Source organism: Pelodiscus sinensis, chromosome 14, assembly GCF_049634645.1.
Source record: "Pelodiscus sinensis isolate JC-2024 chromosome 14, ASM4963464v1, whole genome shotgun sequence".
NCBI lineage: Eukaryota > Metazoa > Chordata > Testudines > Trionychidae > Pelodiscus > Pelodiscus sinensis.
In genome coordinates this window covers 3,185,584-3,191,666 of record NC_134724.1, presented here as the reverse complement: position 1 = coordinate 3,191,666, position 6,083 = coordinate 3,185,584, and the positions used below count along the sequence as shown (strand labels likewise).

The window sequence follows — 6,083 nt, the reverse complement described above, 5'->3', positions numbered from 1 at the left end:
CACCACAGCCACGAGAATGTTTGTATTTGTTGCTGGAGGGAACTCATGTGGGATGGGATGGGATCAGTGTTTGCTCTAAGCTGAGCAACCCAGGAGAGATACAGGTGTTGTCCAGATGATTAGCAGAGCGCCCTCAGCTGGCTGCCCGTGTTTCTACTGGTGGTACACATCTGCACATGCATTGGTGCACAGAACAAACTTTATTCCACACATGGATGGAAAAAATTAGAGGGAACATTGGATGGGATGTTTAGACCTTCCAGAGCACAACTGCCCCAAAGATGTCCATTGTATTTATTGCAGGATTTTTTTAATGGAAGCTTTTTCCCCCCCTTCTAAATGTGCTGAGAAAGTTTTCTCTGAAAAACTGAGCCACTTAAGATTTTAAAAATCCATTTGATTGAAAAACTGTTCAATTTCCATTAAAAAATTTTTTTTTTCAATCCAAAACATTTCTAATAAAAGTAACAATTTTTCTTTCAGTTGAAGAGACATTTCCTGGGGGGGGACGGGACGGACGGACGAATTCACCTAAATCTGCTTTTGAGGTCTGATCCTAAGTCTTCCACTGGCTCCCTTGCATTGCCACAGAGAAGTCAGTACAAGGATCAGGATTTAAAAGCTCTACTGTCATCACATTTCTTTTTGAAAACTGTGAACCTTCCACAGGTAGGAGCAACACCCAGGGTTTCCAAAACAGCTGGCGGAAGGAGGTGTGTATAGAATACTGGTTTCATAACTGGTTCTGTAAAAATTGGATTCAAGCTGCCATTCGCCCGATCTACACCTAGCTCCCACCAGCGTCTGGGCTAGAATTTCCCCAGTGCAAACAGGCTTGCTGATTCAGGGGTGTGCATGGTGGCTAAAAGACCCTGCTTCCAAAGCGATGTGCTAGAACTTGGACGAGGGGGAGTTTAATCAATTTACCACCCTTTCTCCTTCTCTGGGTCTCAGGAACGGAAACTTACAGAGCTAATGTGATCTATGCCGTCAAGGGCCAGCCACGCCCTTCTGCCGTGTGTATTGGCCAAACTGGACAGTCTCTACGACAAAGGTTAAATGGACACAAGTCAGATATTAGAGATGGTAATACACAAAGACCTGTAGGAGCACATTTTTAATCTACCTGGGCACTCGTTAATGGATTTAAAAGTAGCCATTGTGCTTCAAAGGGATTTCACAAGCCAACTAGAGAGAGAGACTGCGGGACTGGCCTTTATATGCAAATTTGATACGATCTCTCGTGGCCTGAACAAAGACATGAACTGCATGGGCCATTATATTCAACACCCAAATGACATCAAAAGCTAAGTATGGGACACTTCTAGCCCACTCAATTAGCCTCATAGAATCATAGAACACTAGAACTGGAAGGGACCTCGAGAGGTCATCGAATCCAGTCCCCTGCCCTCACGGCAGGACCAAGCACCATCATCCCTGACAGGTGTCTGTCCAACCTGCTCTTAAATATCTCCAGTGATGGGGATTCCATAACCTCCCTCGGCAATTTATTCCAGTGTTTCACCACCCTGACAGGCAGGAAGTTTTTCCTAATGTCCAACCCAAACCTCCCTTCCTGCAGTTTAAGCCCATTGCTTCTTGTCCTGTCATCAAAGGCCAAGGAGAGCTATTTTTCTCCTTCCTCCTTGTAACACCCTTTTAGATACTCATTGGCGCCAGCACTACAATTGATAGGTAGTTTTTCCTCCGCTACCTTCTTTTGCTGTTATAAATTGGGAGGTTCCCCCTTTTTTCTCCACTCTCATCTGAGGAAGTGGGCTTTGCCTGCAAAAGCACATGATACTAAATATATATAGTATATTTGTATACTAAGCTATGCTCTACTATATATGTGTACTATAGCATAGTATATATACTACAGGGCTCTTCTATTACTGCTCTTTCAAAACATCCTGAAGGTGGTTCTTCCCCTTGTGGCTTTCCAGCATGCCAACGGGTGAGATAGTTACAGAGCTGTGTACGTGGGTCCCACATTGCCTTCGTCTCTGAAGACAAGAAGGGCTTAACATTGCAGCAAGGCAGGTTTAGGCTGGACACGAGGAAAAGCTTCCTAATTGTCAGGCTTGTTAGGCGCCGGAATAAATTGCCTAGGGAGGTTGCAGAGTCTCCATCATTGGGGATTTTAAAGAGCAGGTTAGATAAACAATCTATCGGGGATTGTCTAGATAATGCTTAGCCCTGCCGTGAGAACAGGGGACTGGACTAGATGATCTCTCGAGCTCCCTTCCAGTCCTAGAGTCTATACGCAATCCCCCTGGCTTTAACTGGAAGGCTTATGTGAGACGGCAGGTTGGGGCTTATAGAATCCCAGAATCCCAGGGCTGGCAGAGACCTCAGGAGTCTTTGAATCCAGCCCCCTGCCCAAAGCAGGACCAACCCCAACTCAATCATCCCAGCCAGGGCTTTGCCAAGCTGGGACTTAACAACCTCTAGGGGTGGAGATTCCACCCCCTCCCTAGGGAACCCATCCCAGTGCTTGCTGTGACTCTGCCATTTAAAAATCAGGCGATGGCTTGTTGAAGTGCCAGTGACTTTGGATAGAGTGACAGTTTAGAGCTGGGGACCCTGTTGCCCCCCATGCCTGCTTGTGGACCCAGATAACAGTGACATACTGTTTGGAAGGGGCGTCTCTTCCCTTACCGTTACAGTGTCCACCCCCAGCCCTCTTCTGCTGCCAGCACAGCTGGCGGACACAGATAACAGGCTGCATGGCAGATAAGAAACGTTTTCCCCTTGCATCCCCCATCTGGAGCACCAGACTCATCTTGCAAACTCTCACAGCAACGCCATCTTCAAGTGATAGGGAGTGGCGGTGAAAAGCCTCCATTCCCAAACCTCTCCGGTGTTTAAAACAAGCGTTGGTTATATGCACGTGCGGAGGGAAAGAAAACATCCAGTGGCAAAGTGAAAATCGAGCCAAGGCCAACTAGCTGCATTTTCCCCCTCCCTTCTATTTCAGTAGGCTGAAAGCTACTGTCTTGAATAAACAGTCCCATGCTTTACCCTGAGCCAAGCCGTGGTGTGCAGTGTGAGGTGGTAAAATGGGGAAGAAATAATCAGAGAGACAGGGAAGAATTTGGCCCAGGAGCCCATCCATGGTTATGGTTTTTGCTGGGCAGCAAAGGGCACACCGGCAAGAGTGAGGGGCAAGCTTGCTGTCAGTGGCGCACAAGAGAATTTGAGCTCTTGACCATCAGGCTCGCAGGATGCTGGGTTCAAACACTTCAATGGCAGGGATGGTTCACACAGGGTGTGGAGGTTGTGTGTATCCTGCACTGAAGCAGGTGGGGTTAAAGTCTGTGGGCAGAGGAAGTCCCGCCCCTTTGCCCAGACTGGGCATGCTCCAAATGCTGGGGCAGCATAAAATGCAGCAGGGCAGCTTAGTCTGGGCTGGCCACTGAAGGAGAAGGACCTCTAGCAGGAGCTCCAGAACCAAGCCCAGCAGAGAACCTAACGACGAGATCCAGAAACCGAGGAGACCACAGCGACCTACCAGCACCAGTGGAAGCCCAGGGAGAGCCAACTATGAGAGAACCAGAGAGCCCAGGGCAGGTGCTGGAGTGGTGTTTCCCCCCAGGTGAGCTCGGCATGTTTCAGCCGGACTCTCTGCCAAGCAAGTGGTTCAACGCTCTGCCACTCACAGGGTCCTGGGTCAGGACCCGATGGAGTAGGGAGGGCTCGGGTCCTCCTACCAGGGCACTTACTCCCCACACTCAACATATAGACTCTGTGCTTGCCCTGGATTGAAGGGCTGCCTCATATAAACTCTGGTCTCTGGGCTGGGCATGGCCTGAGGTAAAGGGCTACCTCATATAAACTCTGGCTGCTGGGCCGTGGTTGGTCTGAGGTAAAGGGCTACCCCAGGTAGACTCTGCCTCAGTTTCCCTATGTGTGAAAAGGGGACAATGACGCTCTGCTTTTCATTTAGTGGCAATGGAAATATGGAATTTCAAGGGAGGAACAAACCAGCATGCAGCTCCTTACAAGGATGGTTTTAATGTGAGTCTGGTGCATTATGATTTCTTACCTCCCTCATTCTACACTTGGACTGGGGAATTTTTAGGAGTAGCCTTTTTGAACATTGGCACTAGAATGCCTCCCAGGCAGTGGTTTCTCAGGGTCATTATTTGGTAGACACAGGAAGCGTATGTATTTATTTACAGTTGTACACGGTCCCCTCAGGCTCCTGAGACTAGCTGTCTCCTAGTTGTTAGAGTCTCTGACGGGGAGGCTCAACAGCCATGCTGCCTTGTTCCAGACGCTTCCATACAATGAAACTCTGTAGTGCAGGGTGCTCAGTCTAACATCCCAGACCACTGGGCCAGCTCAATGTTCTTTGTTTTCCTCACTGGCAGCCCGATCTTGTTCTCCCTGAAGTCAATTATAAAAACTCCCCCGGATCTCAGTCGTGCAGGATTGGGCCCGGTGTCCAATTATCCTAATTAAAAGGATAAACTAATAATCCTTTGTTCAAAGCAGATCTTCCATGGGTGGTGCCACTGGGGAGTTATGCTTTGATACCGGAGTTGGCACTTAGGTTTTCTTTAAATAATTAGTTTTGCCTTGGAGGCAGATCTAGTTATTTATAGGTTGGGGAAAAAATTGTAATAATGGGTAAATATTTTTATTGATATTTTTCCTCTGTTACTTCATTAACATATGTGTAAAGAGCTTTGAAGATGAAGGCGCGAGATGCAATACATGTTAATATTTATTTTTCAGGTTGCAGGCATTCCAACGCATCACCGTTCATCCCAGACCCTCAAAGCATTGTCCAGACGTGGATGAATTCTTGCTCTCCACTTCCCAGTAAGATACACATTATTAGCCTCCTTTCACAAAAGAGTAATATGAGGTATGGAGAGTGTCACCCATGCCTTGTTCGGAGTTGGACAGCATGTCTGTGGGAGAATTAGGAAAGATTCAGAGATTTGACCCCCACTTTCCTGTTCTTGCCACTGGTCAACATTCCCTTCTTGGGAACAAGTTGATGACTGTGTTTACAGTGCTTGCTTTTACTGGTTGCTCCTGAAAAACTACCACGACATCAATAACATGCACCTACTGAGAGAAAAACAACCCCACGCCTCTTCTAAATCACAATTATTCCTGCTCTTGATGGAGGCATTAATTTTATTGAAGTAGGATTGTGGTCATACCCAGAAGTTTGTTCAAGATAGACATTCCATGTGGTCTAACAATTTTGTTTAGAATTCTTTTCTCATTGCAATGACAGTAGGGTGGTAAAACTTCTCTATTATCCCAAAAATGCTGTCAGAGAAGGGGTAATTAACAGACGAACATCACTGAAGGCTATACAAATGCATCCTCTGGCAGACAGGAGTACCATTAGTAATAACAATAATAGAATCTATTAGCAAAGTTATCCTCTTGTATAGTTCATACTCCAATGTTTGTTACAAATATTTAATTCATATAAATATTTTCCAAAAACGAGGTGCTGAGGCTATGTTGAGGAGTGGTGTGAAATCAAGCACAAAGCATTCTGAACAAACAGCATCACAATCTGCAATTTAACTGTTTCAGGAAAGGGTTGTATTGGGGATGATGCATGTTAATGATGAGATTGGAGGAACATTTGGAGACAGCATGACTCCAACAATCCATAAGAACAAAGCAAAGTTCAAAAACAGTAGTATTTACTGGTGGAAAAACAACATACGTATAATTTTCAGGTAATTACTATGGTGTAATTAGTGCAGCTATTTTTATATAAGCTGTTTGAAATCAACTCTACTTGCTGCTGTAACTCAAGCTTTGTCTACATGGGGAAGGTTTGGTGACAAAAGTGCTGTCAACATGCAAAAGTTGCCAAAAGTGAAAACCGGTCAAACCAGTTTTTCTGCCTCCCATTGTCAACATTTCATGGCACCTTGTTGACAGCTAGAGCAAAGCAATGTGGGTAAGCATCCCACAGTGCAGTGTTGTGAGAAGGCAGAGCTGATCCCCATGCTTCTTGGGATTCCTTTCTAGATCTATGAGCTCTCTGTGCTGAGGAGTGTCAAAGCAACACAGCCGTCTCTCCAGCTCTCCCCCTGCAG

General features: G+C 46.2%; 1 long non-coding RNA gene across 1 annotated transcript; it reads left to right on the top strand.

The window, feature by feature from the left end:
* Positions 1–3,343: 3,343 nt before the first annotated feature.
* LOC142818283 (uncharacterized) lies at positions 3,344–5,449 on the top strand. The gene is made up of 3 exons (XR_012895682.1): positions 3,344–3,598; positions 3,950–4,020; positions 4,744–5,449. It is a non-coding gene; the product is annotated as an uncharacterized LOC142818283 (long non-coding RNA).
* The last annotated feature ends 634 nt before the right edge of the window (positions 5,450–6,083 follow it).